This window comes from Triticum urartu, chromosome 7 (genome assembly GCF_003073215.2).
Source record: "Triticum urartu cultivar G1812 chromosome 7, Tu2.1, whole genome shotgun sequence".
In the NCBI taxonomy this organism is placed as follows: Eukaryota; Viridiplantae; Streptophyta; class Magnoliopsida; order Poales; family Poaceae; genus Triticum; species Triticum urartu.
The window spans coordinates 641,107,326-641,121,985 of NC_053028.1; positions in this window are offsets into that span (position 1 = coordinate 641,107,326).

Sequence of the window (14,660 nt, forward strand, 5' to 3'; positions counted from 1 at the left end):
CTTATAACAGTTTGCATCACTTTTTGGGAATTTTTTCATAAAACCACAACTTCGGGCTAACTACCAACGCACAGCCCAAAATTCTCGTACTAGGCAAACTAACAAGTTGGGCCTACCAGGCTACCACACACGCATTGTAGATCGAGCAGGTTTTCCTCAAGAAAAAAATGTAGATCGAGCGGGTGCTCCTGGTGCGTGCGGTCTCCTCCTGCCACAAGTCAGTTTGCATAAAGATGTAAACTTTTCATTCACAAAAAAGCCTTCGACATAGGATTTTCTTCAATAGTTGCCACTGGCAGTGAAGTACTCCATGAACTTGCCTTTGCCCCCTGCTGAACCTGATCCCCTCATTACTGGTAGCTTCTCTCCGCTATTAGCTGCAGCCGGTTGCGAGGCAACTTCTTGTATGTCAAGCCCATAAAAAAGGATCATGTGCTTGGAAGACAGCATGTGCATGAAAAGGATCTTCAATTGCAGCTTCAGCTTGTCCTCTGCCTCTACCTTTTTCACGTCCTCTTCCTTTTCCATTTACTTATGCTCTTCCTCTCCCTCTTCCTGCTGCACCCGTTGTTGTATCATCTTGAACATGAACTGGTGCTGCTTCAGCTTGAACATGAACCGGTGTTGCTTCGGCTTGAACATGAACCGTTGTTGCTTCGGCTTGAACATGAACCGGTGTTGCTTTGGTTTGACCATGAAGTGGTGTTTCTTCAACTTGAGCATGGATTGGTCCTTCTTCAAATATTCTTCTATTACTCTGAGCAACCAGTACAAGCACTCAAAGTTGTGTTAACAAGCAGAAATATATGCTAATTACATTTATGAATATGTGAATTACCTTGTGCTTGTTTTTTCTTATCGCCAAGTCTGCTCACAGTGGTGTGGAACAACTGGTATACTTGTGACCAGGTTTGTGGCAATTCGAGCATGTCGTTGTTGTCATCCTATGTCTAGAACCTGGCTGAGGCACCTCATGCACCCCCTTCCTTCTGCTCTTCTTAGGTCTTCCAGGGTGTCTAGTGAAAATTGGTGGGTCAATATCGGGTGTTTCAGCTGCGGTGAAACAAACTTGTATATCAGAGAAAGAAAAACAACAAAAAATACTGAAATTGTTGCTTCAGTTGGCACCCTAGATAACTCGAACCTGACTTAAAATTAAATTAGCTAATACCAATATTGCAACAAATTAGGTCCTGCTGAAAAACTAGAAAAATCTACCAACAAAATCACATCGATCATCAGTCATTACTGAAATCACTACCTACTTGGTTACAACGAACCCTAAATCCCCAAAACAAACCAATTTGTCAAAGCGAGGACGTGCAGGAGAGTGGGTGTGTACTCGATGCCGGAGTTGTCGAAGCTCCACTCCATGTTGCCGCGTCGGCGAGTCGCCGCAGCCCGCCGGCACGAAGCCGCCACGCAGCCGCCATCTTGGTCGAAGGAAGAAAGAAGAAGAGGCACGCATGAGCTGGGTGGGGGTGGAGGACGACTCAGTCAGGACCATATAGATTTGACCGATTGCTATGTTGTGCTGCCTGGTGGGCCAAGTATGCCAGTTCAGCTGTCGATTTGAGATTTGGGCTGTGCGTTGATAGTTAGCCCATAAGTTGTGGTTTTGTGAAAATTTCCCCAAAAGGTAGTGCAAACTGTTATAAGTGCCCATGAAGGTTGTGTTCTGTGCAATTCACTCGCCAATTTATGTCTGTGTGGCCGTGGCCCATTGTACTACTTTGGGCTGCTGGGTTTTTATGAATGGAGGGGAGCGGCTGGGAATAGATTGGACGTGCCCATCTTGTTTTTTTTTCTTCTTCTGTTTTTCATCCATGTTTACTTTCGTTTTTATTTTACTTTTATGTTTTCCTGTTTGTTTTTTGCTTTCTTTTTAAATTTGTAAACGATTTTTTAATTTATGAACATTTTTTAAATCATGAATACCTCTTAAACGAGTGAACATTCTTTCAAATTTGTAAAAAATCGAATTCTTGAGTTTGTTCTGAATTTAAGTTCATTTTTTTAATTTAAAAAATGTGTATGTTTTCAAATTTGTGAGTAATTTTTCAAATGCAAGAGCATTTTTAAAATACATATTTTTTTCTTAGTAAGAATAGATGAATGAACCTTTTGTGTTAGTCAGTGAAAAGAAATTGTGGTTAGTTGTGTGTCCATCATTCGATACGCAACTTGGCATGACCCAGTTGCATGTCCACTTTTGACACACAATTTGCTCGGCCCCTACTCAGTCGTCTGATTGCATGTTCATCCTTGACATGGAACTTGCCCAACCCAGTTGCATATTTCTGTTGCAAGTCTACCCCCGACATGTAACTGGGCTCGCCTTTTTTTGTCCTAATTGTAAATCCATCTTTCGATACATCACCGGGTCTGACCCATTATTGTCCCAGTTGCAAATCCATCCTCGACACGCAACTGGGGGGTTCCAACCTTTTTTTCCCATTTGCAAGTCCACCCCCGACATGCAACTAGGCCCGCTTGTTTTTTTTGTCCTGGTTGCAAGTCCATCATTCTTTACGCAACTGACCCTAACCCACTTTTGTCCCAGTTGCAAGTCCACCATCGACTTGCAAATGGGCTTCATATTTTTCTTTTGTATCGCAATTGGACCCGACTCTTTGTTTGCATTAGTTGCAAGTCCACACTCAGTTTGCAACTGGGCTAACTTTTTTTCCGCATCAGTTGCAAGTCCACCATCGACTCTTAACTAGGGGCTGACTTTTTTTGTCCCAGTTCCAAGTCAATCATCAACTCGCAATTAGGCCCGCCCTTTTTTTATTCTACTTGCAAGAAAACCATCGACTCACAACTAGGCTCTTGATCCTTTTTTTTGCCATGGTTGCAAGTCAACCAATGATTCGTAACTGGGCCCGACCCGTTTTTTGTCCCGGTTACAAGTCAACCAATGATTGAGGCGATGTACAAAGTACCAGGTGGAGGCCCAAGTACCATGTGGCCCAGTCGAGCGACGAAAAGCACACGCGGGCGATGGAAGAGAAGAGCCCACGCAGGCGATGTACAAAGAACGATCGATTGACTTGATGTAAGAACAACCAAGAAAGAATCTCCTTTTAATATTAGGTATAGAAGTGAACTAGAGCATTGTTGGCGCGCGTTGCTGCGCACGTCTATTTTGAAGTTTTCTTGACAGAGAGATATATAATTTTTTTTGTAAATACATTTAGACGAAATAATGCATGAAAATGATAAAATAGATTGATATAACAATGGAGTTGACCATTCAACCAACATGTTTCATCACAGGTTTCTGGAGCTCTAGAGACAACACATGTATGGCAATCTATCGCAACTAAGAAGCAAAATCAGCAGATTAGCAATCGTAACAGAAAAAAAGAAGATATGGACAGCCGTGGGTACTGCAGCTTAGCTGATTAGCTGGACGAACTCCACATTTAGTCTGCAGCGCTATCTTTTTGTTGGATGCTGCCCTCCTGCTGACCAAATTGTTACATTAAAGTTTTCATGTAGGAAGAGCCAAAGACCTCATAAAAACCTTTCTTTCTTGTTGTACAGTGAAGGAAAGCAACGACGGGATGCTATGAAACAAAGACTTCCTATAGTCCGGCAAAAGGAACACTTGCTATTGTCCTCCGGAGAAACATGTAGTAGCCAAAGCAATGTCCTGAAACAAAGGCTTGCTATAGTCCCGCCAAAAAAACACTTGCCATAGTTCTCCGGATAAAGTATGTAGTAACCAAAGGCAATGTGAAACAAATACTTGTTGCAGTCATCTGGATAAGTATGGAGTAACCAAAGAGTTGTCCCAAATACATCCAGTTGTTCCACATAAACATTGAAGTAAAAATGCAAGTTAATTTGTTATGCACAGATGGCTAAATGACACACTACCAATTCTAATATTGACATTTCTATAACTCAAATGTTGAGAAGTATTTATATCATTATGCTTTATTTTTTCTAAAACCAAAGAGTAACATATAATCAATCAACAATTTACTTGTGGACTATAGGAAGCTGCAACTTCTTCGCATTGTAAATGGGAGAAAGAGAAAAATAATTAAAAAATACAACTGAAAAACACTTGTGGTAGTAAAGATCAAATACCATAGTTGATGGAAATGCCGGCAACTTAGTAAGTATTCCTTCTACTCGATTGTTGCAAGCATATTCCAGAGTGCAGACCACAAATAGATGTTATGCGACCAGAAATAAATCACATTGTTGTAATGTATGAAGATTTTTTTTTTCAATAATATTCATCGATATAACCTAACCTGCACGATTATATACGGCTGGAACAATGGATAATACTGAGTACGCGAATCCTTGCAGTTGTGTTAGACGATAGCAGAGGTCCTTGCCCATTCAAGTCCTCTCAATTCTGCCTGTCAGGTGCAATATTTTGTACTGAAGAATAGTGGACAAGACAGAGAAAGCATGCTTAGTCATCTCCATGGTGAAAATTTAGCCCACTGACCTATCTAAAATGTAGAAACTGAAGTCAATACCTGCACGACAACTATCACAAGATCATGTGAGAGGAGATCCTTGGGGAGACGGAAGATCAGGCAGCGTAGCAGTACCTCAATTTTCTGCGTTTCTCTCCACGAACATAATTTAAGACCGGAAAGATATTCGAATATCCAAGGAGGACAACGCGCTCGAGGAGATTCAGCTACGGCAAGGCACCCGAAGGAATCCAGCGCTTGATGGTATCCAGTCAATCAAGTCGAGGCGCGGGATGCAGGTGAATCGGGGGCCTGTCAATCCAGCCAACCATGGTAATCCATCCTGTTCAAGAATTCATCCGATTAACCAGTTAACTTGCCGATTAATCCCTACTCATAGGGTCACCGAGTAGCCGATAAACCAAAAAATCGTCCGATTAATTGATTAAATGGCCGATTAACTTGCCGATTAGCCGATTAATCCCCTACTCGATAGCCACCCGAGCAGCTACCAGTTAACGATTTCCTCAACAATAGTAATCCATCTGCGAGGTAGAGGGTCACCTCAAGCATGCATCGAACAGTTGCCGGAAATCGAGGAGGTATATAACCATCGCAAACAGGACCTTAGTGGCGACTGGTGTGCGCCACTCACCGGCGACGGATAATTGCAGGGTAGTTGTACACCTGGTATCATGGATAGGATATAACTCATCCACTCAAACTTCCTTCACATCTTCTAATAATCTACATAAGGGAGAAAGTTAACAGCTCTTTTGCAACATTTATCCTCTTTCTTAAACTACACTATTGTGTGCCGGAAAGGACAAAGTAAATGGATATTTATATTAGAATCTTACAGTACATTAACAAAAAGGAACTTTGCAAGATACACAGAATTGTTCGTACGGCCAACTACATATACATAGTTAAAAAAATGGAGCCCCTGAAATGTTCTTGGATTCTAATGGATTCATCAATTTGTACCTCTTAATCCTTAAATAGCATCATCTCTATCAGTAATTTGTATTCTTGACAGCAGTCAGTTTAGATGTATTCTTCGGTGACTAACTGATAGAAACAAACATTGTTCTTTCAGATCGTACAACTCCACCAAATGTACTAATCTAATTATTTGCTTCAAGCAACTGGGAGCAACGAATACCAGGATTGTCATATTATATAGAACTGCAAGTGATAAATATTTTCAGTCCAACAATCATTTTTGATGAACAAAATGAAAGGAGAGCAGCTGAACCTATGCCAATAACCTGCAGTGGCGGAGTGGCATCAAGCTCACACAAGCACATGTCTTCGGTGTTCCAAGCGACGACCTCCTCCAAATCTCCCTTGAGGCTAGTGGCGCACCGCTCCGCATCAGACGTTCTCTCATATACATAAGAGATTGAACTAAACCTGGCGGCGACGCGCACGAGTGGCTACAACAAGGAGCAACGGTGACGGGGAAGAGGAGACGTCGCACATCTGCTACCATCGGGATCCTGTCGAGCATCACATCCTGGCATGCGTCGCGTCGGGTCGATCCCCTCCTGCGCCAGATCACTGCTTGCAAGCATCGCCTCGGATTGATCCCCACCCGCGCCGGAATCCCTCACGAGGCTTGACTTAGGCTGGATGGAAGAAGAACGCCCGAAGTTGAGGGAGGCGAGGAGATGTGTGGGTGGCGGCGGGGAGAGGAGGGGGCATCGGTGAGTAGCGAAGCGAGGTGCTGGTTCGCTTTTTTTTTTGAGACAAGGAGGTTCTGGTTCGCTGTGTTTTAGCTGCCTTGGGCCAAGTAGGAAAACTGGCCCGCTTAACCCCTGGGCTCCAAAATAGCTACGGGAGTAGCTGCCCTTGCGAGGTTAGGCCCAGTTCGCGGCTAACGTAGCGCTAACTTTAGATCGGATGGTCAGAAACGTTTAACATACAAAATCAAACGGCTAGAAATGTCTAATTCATGAGAGAGCAGGGATTAAGCTCAGTTTTACTATTCTTAATGGTGGCATAAAATTGAAGTATTAGCTCCTCGCACCGATCTTGTTTGACTTTGCTGACTACCTTGTCCAAACCGCAAGAGGTGAAGCTTTGGTGGACTTGTTGGGAAACATAGTAGAAAACGAAAATTTTTGCACCTATGCACAACCAGGATCAATTATGAAGATGCATTACGGGTTATGATCACGATCGTTACCGTCACCGAGTTGAAGCAGAAGAAGAACGTGTCGGCGTAGATCGTACTTGGAGTCCCTTGAACCGTCGATAAACGACCCCGCGAACCGCCCACGAACAGTCCCTCGAACTGAAGACCGAAAGCACAACCTCTCTACTTGGTTGCAAGCGTGCAACCTTCATGATCCGGCAGCGCTTCGCCGTTCAGAGCTAATCGTCGCCGGAGAATTAGAGTGAGAATATTAGAACCACATCGGGCTTCTAATTATGAGGATCAGAGGAACTAGACCAAGCTTTAATTAGTCAATGAGGACCAACTAGAACTAGGGCTAGATGAACTAGAGGAAACTCCAAAACTTGTGTATTCAAAAGAGCACCAAACCTCAAGTGTATATAGGTTAGAGGGGAGAGGGAGGGCTGCCACCAAGGGGGAAGGAGTCCCCCTTGGTGCGCTCCTTCCATAGGAAATGGAGGCGTGGCCCAAGTTGCCTTGCACCTTTTGACTTTTTAAGACCCGTTGATATTTAAATTAATATAAAAGATCTCTAATAATTATAATTTAACATCACCGAAAATATTTTCCACTTATATATTAATTATCGGGAATACCCGGTATTGCCCGATACTCTCCGAAACCCTTCCAGTGGCCCCGAAACGCTTCCGGTTCCTCTCGAAACTATTTCAAATATCAATGAAACAATTTCACAAATAAATCCTCAATACTCTCATCCTACTAACATTCAGCAGATCATGCTTGCCTCAAGCTTGTGACCCCGTAGGTTCGGTAAATCATAGACATGAAGGAAGCTCCTTCGTTCAATGACCAACAGCGGAACCGTGGACGTCCATATCGATCCCTATGATTACACGAATGTCATTCGAGTGAACCTTTGGTTATCATGTGATGTTCCCTTTACTTCGCGATACTTCACAAAACCCGAAATGTGCTGGTATCCTCCAGCATTTGCCAGCTTAGATTCCCGAAGGCAGGCAATGTGGCACTGGGACGCCGCAATTGTCTCATGAATAGTGGCCCTCCTGTCCGGGTGGTTCAGGCCCCTGACGTTCCAGCACAGGACGTTGAAATCTTGGTTTAATTTGGGAGAGAATTCCTTATTTGGCTCTTTCTTAAAATCTGGTTCCTTATTTGGCCCTAGAAATTTTATTTTTCCCTTTTTGACGCCACAAATTCATTTTATTCCTTCCATGACACTTCCGTCACTTTTTGCTGTTAACACCGTCAAATACAACTTGAAAAGTCTTATTTACCCCTGCTTTAGCACGCTGAAAAAATTTATTTTGACCGAACCGTACACATCCTCTGCCGATTCAATGCTCCCGATTCCCCTTCCTTCTATCCGAACTCTAACCCTACCGCACGACGCGAGGCACACAGCAGCGGCGCGAGGCATGGAGGAGGGCACGGCGGACGCTGCTACGGATGGCGCGGTGGAGGGCGGCCATGGTGGGGAGGCGGAGGGCACCAAGCAGTGAAGGACGGGCGAGGCGGCGCTGTGCAGGGCAAGTCGCAGCGCCCAAGGTCCGTTGGTGGCAGGGGCATAGCGGTGACCAGGAGCGGCTGTTGCTGGCCTTCTCCCGCTGCCGGCTGGACGACCACGTCGTGCGCGTCCGCCTTGCCCAATCAGCTTCCCCCGGCCGTGGTGCCCTGCCCAAGTGGTGCTTGACCAGCTTCCCACATGACGTGCGTTGTGTGCAAAGAGAGAAATTGAGTTGGATCTCTTCTGTGGGTGCGTGCTTTCCATGGTTGAGTGTGCTTGCTGTGTGTGCGTGATTTGGTGTGGGCGTTGTGTGCAAAGAGAGAAATTGGATGAATCTTTTCTGTGTGCTGTGCGTGAAGAGGGTAACCGTCAGATTGTTGTGCCTGTGTACTGCTACATGTTTGTGCACTGGTTCTTAGTAATACGAGTTTCTCTGTACTGTTGCAACTCCAATGCGCTGACGCATTCTATCCACACGCTACTGTCACCATTGCTTTTGACTTCTGGTTCATAAATTTGGTCACTAAATAGATCAGAGGTAAAATGGACTTTTCATATTGTATTTAACGATGTCAGTTGTCAAAACTGACGGAAATGTCATAGAGGGAACAAAGTAAAGTTTGAGTGTCAAAATAGGAAGAATTTTTTTTACTAGGGCCAAAAAAGGAACCAAATTTTAAGGGCCAAATAAGGAATTCTCTCTTAATTTGGAACAATGGAGCTCGGTTGTCAAGCCATCGGCGAAGCAGGCCAAGTAGTTGTGGATCGTGTTTTCAGAGGGAGAAGTCAGAGCAGCAGGAAGGCACCTCAAGAAGGCAGCAACAGACATCACAAAGACAAACTTTGGCACGGCAGAAATAACTGGGACAAACGTTGGTCTTTTGCAAAGGGAAATACATGACTTGGACTTGGACACCATGAACGCAAGCTTCAACACATGAAGTGGATACAAAGCAGTAGCCCACAAGGCAGCCAACACGACGACAGCACAAGGGCCCAGACTAACAAAACAACCGAAAGAGCAAGCACACGCACAGGTAGCACTGGACTCCCCCTAAAAAAAAGGTAACACTACACTGAAGATGTTCTAACATTGGTAAACTAGAGAAACTCTGAATCTTGGGTAGCAGGGCATGCTTCAGGCTGTGGAGCCAGCCGCTTCATCAGCAGGTGTGGGCGTGTGATCCAGCGCGCCTCCCCCACCGTGCGCGACCAGTGCGTCTTCCACTGCCATGGCAAGATCGCAATCAAGGCGAAACAGCGCCCTGAGTGTGTCGACCGTGATTGACGGCAGCTGGCCGCGGAACAAGGCCGCGGACTTCTCAATGACCTCTATAATGTGGTCGCCTTCGTTGACAATCCCCAGGCGACGGCAGATCATCTGCTCCGCCATCTTTGCCATTGGCATGCCACAGAGCGTTTTCTCGAGGCGGACACTGGAGCGTTGAAGCGAGAAGCCGTCATCTGCATAGGAGAGCGTCATGCCGGCCGGCCATTGTTTCCCGACGGTTCATCGGAGGGCATCGAGGCGAGGAGCGTGGCGTCGCCAACCGTGGAGACTGCAACGAGGTGAAGAGGGGCGTCGTGAGAGGCACGAACCGGAGAGGGCAACACAGCAACATGGGGTACCGTGGCCGCTGTCATCACTGATTCACTGGAGTCAGAGGCAAGGTTGTGGATGAAGCAATAGCAGGTGAAGGCAGGGAACTGCAGCAGGAGAGACGGCGTGGGCGCGCCTCCTGAGCCCGGCGACAGGGGAACGAGTAGGGGACGACCCGATGGTGGAATGACTAGGCCGCCAGGCAGGCACTGGACCAAACTGATGTCGACCCGCCACCTGTTGCGGCGACGATCGCCACGACGCCCATCAGAGTTGCGACGCCCCTCATCATGGCAGGAGCCGCCACCCGCAGCACGGGAGCGGCTACGAAACCGCCTGGAGGCCCAGCCCCTGTCTTTCTGCCTGGAGGGTCGTTTTCGTCGTCGTCTTTGTGTCGAGGGTCGTGGTCGTCGTCGCGCCGGCCATGGCCATGGTCATGGCGGGAGGGCTGCGCGAGCTCCCTTCGCTCGGATTCTCCATCGATGATGCCCATGTGGAAGCAGAATGGTTTGGTCGCCCACGGACGGGCGGGACGACGCCGGCCAAGTCGGCAGTGTAATCTTCGAGTGAGTCAAGGTGGATGAGGACGCGACCGGCGAGCCCTGTGCGGCCAATCACCTCCGATGATGGGTGTGCACTGCTGACCTGAGGCTTGTCGACGATGGTTGGCCAGTCGAGTCGACACGAGGGATGAGAGCAGGGTCTGAGCACCATGCCCATAGCCTGTCCGACGGGGCACCTTCCTTCTGTAGCGTCGCCGCGTCGAAGTAGTGGAGAACACAGTCGTCGTGATGATGTCCGAGACGAGCTCCTCGTCCCAACCGTGCAGAGGCACATTCTCCAGCACCAGGTGGACATGGTAGTTGAGCTTGGCGATGTCGGCATGGGCGTTGTCCTGCCAGTTGTTGGTGTGGGTGTCGAGTCGGCCACGCCCAAAGCGCCCCGGCGATGCTGTCAGCAGGTCCCGGTGGTGGTGGTAGACGAACCGGAGGATGAAGTCTTCCGGGAAGTGAGGGACCACGCGAAAGAGCTCCTTCTCCACTTTGGTGTGTTCATCCACCATCTCTTCAACGTTGATATCCGGCCGCGAGCCCCCGAGCCAGAGCACCGCAGCGTTCCGCGCGAGCAGAGAAGCCTACCGCTCCATGGCTGGGGTCGCGACAAACGTGGTGAAACGCTCCAGTGGACGACAATCAGGGGCACCCAGCGCCTCCAGAGCAGCAGAGGAGCGGTGGCGAGCCATCCGCTGTGCAGGGCAAGGAGCACCAGAGGCGGGCAGAGGACTTGGGCTTGGAGCAGGGCGCTGGTGAGGGGATTTTGCTGGAAGCACCGTGCAGTCCTTCGCTTTATGGCCTTGAGTATTGTATTGCACTTCATTTGATCCCTCAGCGGTAGCAGGTGACATAACGCACCTTCTTTCGTTGCTGATGCAGGCGTGTTGCTTGAATGCTGCCGCCACAAGCTCATCTGCCCCTGCTTGGGGCGGAAAGAAGGCAGGCGTCGCCGCCAATGGGGCGACTTGACCACCTGCCAACCTTGGGGGTTAGGCGCCACATTGAACACAGAGGGGAGCCGGGGCGCTGGCGAGATTTTTTGGTCATTCGTTCAACTTTCACGCCCGCATGCTGGCGAGACGGAGGCGGCGAAATCCTTCGCCAATAATTTGGCGAGCCCGATTTTGGTGGGGCTGACCTGGGCATGAACCAAACAGGCCCTGCACCTTTTCAAGCACACTTATTTGTACTGCGTACAATTCCTTTTTAGAGGTCACTGCGTGCACTTATGTACCCTTTTGAAGGTTAATATAGCAGAGAGCTGGAACTCCAAAAACAGAGTACTCTGCTCTTCCAAAAGCATAGTACGCAGTCATTCAAATGAAATTCAGAAGAAAAAGTAGGCAAATGACGATGCACATCTCAATCTTGTAATCGGGTGGATGACATACATACATACATACAACAGTTTGTCTAATTTACATATAAATGTTTTCTAAGGATGTCACATCTAAACTTCCACGAATAACACAACAACAAGGAACACAAAAAATTGGGACAAAAAAAATAGACCATAAACATAGTGGACATCAAGTTAGATGTGACTTAAGATGCGTCCTAGACAGACCCTACATACAAACAAACCTCGAATCCTTGGAAAACCAAAACATAAATACATACAAACCTCCAAGCCTAGCAAACAAGCTGTGCAACAAAGTATAAAGTGAAGACATGTGTGCTTTATTACAACTACATGACACTCCACATATATATTCTTCTGTTCCATTACACTTTAGAAAATACACATAAACGTAAACTAGGCCTGCCTATCCAACCAACATCTTGAATTTACAACAAAATATCTGGGTCCGCAGACGGTGCAGAGTAAGAGCAATCCTCCATGCCGACATAGTTTTCAGGTGACATTGGAATAATTAGGAGGGGTTTCAACATCCATGACATTCTCTAGCATGTGAACAACTTGTCCCATCATCGGCCTATCCATCCTCAGCATCTTGAATGCACCAGCATGCAATTCTGCAAGCTCTGCTCAGCTGCTCTCCATCTGCCTGGCCTTCCAACCTACTGTCCAGCAGACACATAGCATCTCCTTCATTCACCTGGATTACCGCAAAGATGGGAAAGTATTTAAACTTTCCTTCCTTCATTTTCTCTGAGTTCCTTTGACCAGATATGATTTCAAGAAGCATCATGCCATAACTGTAAACATCAGTCTTATGTGTGATCGGTAACCCCGATATCCACTCCGGTGCAAGATATCCAATGGTCCGTCGCATCGTTGTCAATGCCCTGCTGAAATCTCGACCTAGAAGCTTGGCCATGCTGAAGTCCGCTATCTTGGGCAGAACTCTGCATCAAGAAGTACATTGTCTGGCTTCATGTCACAATGTATAATGCATTCTTTGCATTACCCGTGGAGATAAGCCAAGCCTCTGAAGGAAATATGCCCTAGAGGCAATAATAAAGTTATTATTTATTTCCTTATATCATGATAAATGTTTATTATTTATGCTAGAATTGTATTAACCGGAAACATAATACATGTGTGAATACACAGACAAATAGAGTGTCACTAGTATGCCTCTACTTGACTAGCTCGTTGATCAAAGATGGTTATGTTTCCTAGCCATAGACAAAGAGTTGTCATTTGATTAACGGGATCACATCATTAGGAGAATGATGTGACTGACTTGACCCATTCCGTTAGCTTAGCACATGATCGTTTAGTATGTTGCTATTGCTTTCTTCATGACTTATACATGTTCCTATGACTATGAGATTATGCAACACCCGTTTACCGGAGGAACACTTTGTGTGCTACCAAACGTCACAGCGTAACTGGGTGATTATAAAGGTGCTTTACAGGTGTCTCCAAAGGTACTTGTTGGGTTGGCATATTTCGAGATTAGGATTTGTCACTCCGATTGTCGGAGAGGTATCTCTGGGCCCACTCAGTAATGCACATCATTATAAGCCTTGCAAGCATTGCAACTAATGAGTTAGTTGCGCGATGATGTTTTACGGAACGAGTAAAGAGACTTGCCGGTAACGAGATTGAACTAGGTATTGAGATACCGACGATCGAATCTCGGGCAAGTAACATACTGATGACAAAAGGAACAACGTATGTTGTTATGCGGTATGACCGATAAAGATCTTCGTAGAATATGTGGGAGCCAATATGAGCATCTAGGTTCCGCCATTGGTTATTGACCGGAGACGTGTCTCGGTCATGTCTACATAGTTCTCGAACCCGTAGGGTCCGCACGCTTAAAGTTCGATGACGGTTATATTATGAGTTTATGTGTTTTGATGTACCGAAGGTAGTTTGGAGTCCCGGATGTGATCACGGACATGACTAGGAGTCTCTAAATGGTCGAGACATAAAGATCGATATATTGGACGACTATATTTGGACACTGGAATGGTTCCGGATGAGATCGGGATAATACCGGAGCACCGGGAGGTTATCGGAACCCCCCGAGAGGTATATGGGCCTTAATGGGCTTTAGTGGAAAGGAGGGGAAAGGAGCAAGGGAGAGGGCACCCCCCAAGCCCAATCCGAATTGGGAGGGGGCCGGCCCCCCCTTTCCTTCCTTCCCTCCTTCCTCTTCCTTCCCTCTCCCCCTTGGGCGCGCCTCCTCCCCTTGGCCGGCCCTCTCCTCCCCTCCCCTACGGTGTCCAAGCCAGTTAACAAAAAACACTAATTAACTTGCTTAGGCTTAACTATCAATACACGCATGACTCTACGACAAGATTACCTAACAATCTTCCCCTAATCTTGACATGTCATTTCCTTGTGCTTCCTCTGGTCTTGACTCGCTGAAGATCCGCATCTTGTTGATCCAAACTCCGACGCATGATCCGGACTACCAGCCCACACGGTCGCATCTACGCGTGCAACGTGCAAGATTGGACGCACCATCAATCTTCACGTCGTCAACTTAACTGGTCACTGTCCCACTACACGCCAAGCTTGATCTTCAACAGTCATATCCGTACACTAAGTATGACTCGCCTAGAAACATGCAGAACCTCCTTGCTCTACAATATTGTGCCACCTCCATTGCTTGGCCGCTGCCTTGCACTCGGTCCGCACCATACTCCTTTAGGGCTGCAAGAAAAGCTCGAGGCTCGTGAGCCGCTCGAGATCGACTTGTATTTTGACTCGACTCGAGATCGACTTGAAAAGAAATGAGCTGAGTATGAACACTTTATGGAGCTCGATAGAAAAATGAGTTAATCTTGAGCCAACACTGGCTCGCTCGATTTTAGCTCGATGCCATATAACTATATTAAATATTCTTTATCTATATTTAAAGAAAATAGGATAATTTATTGCCATATATGCTGTGTACAATTTTCTCAATTTTACCAAGTAGGAAACATGGAGGCTTAATTAAACATGAGAAATTTAGCCTCAATTTGGTGC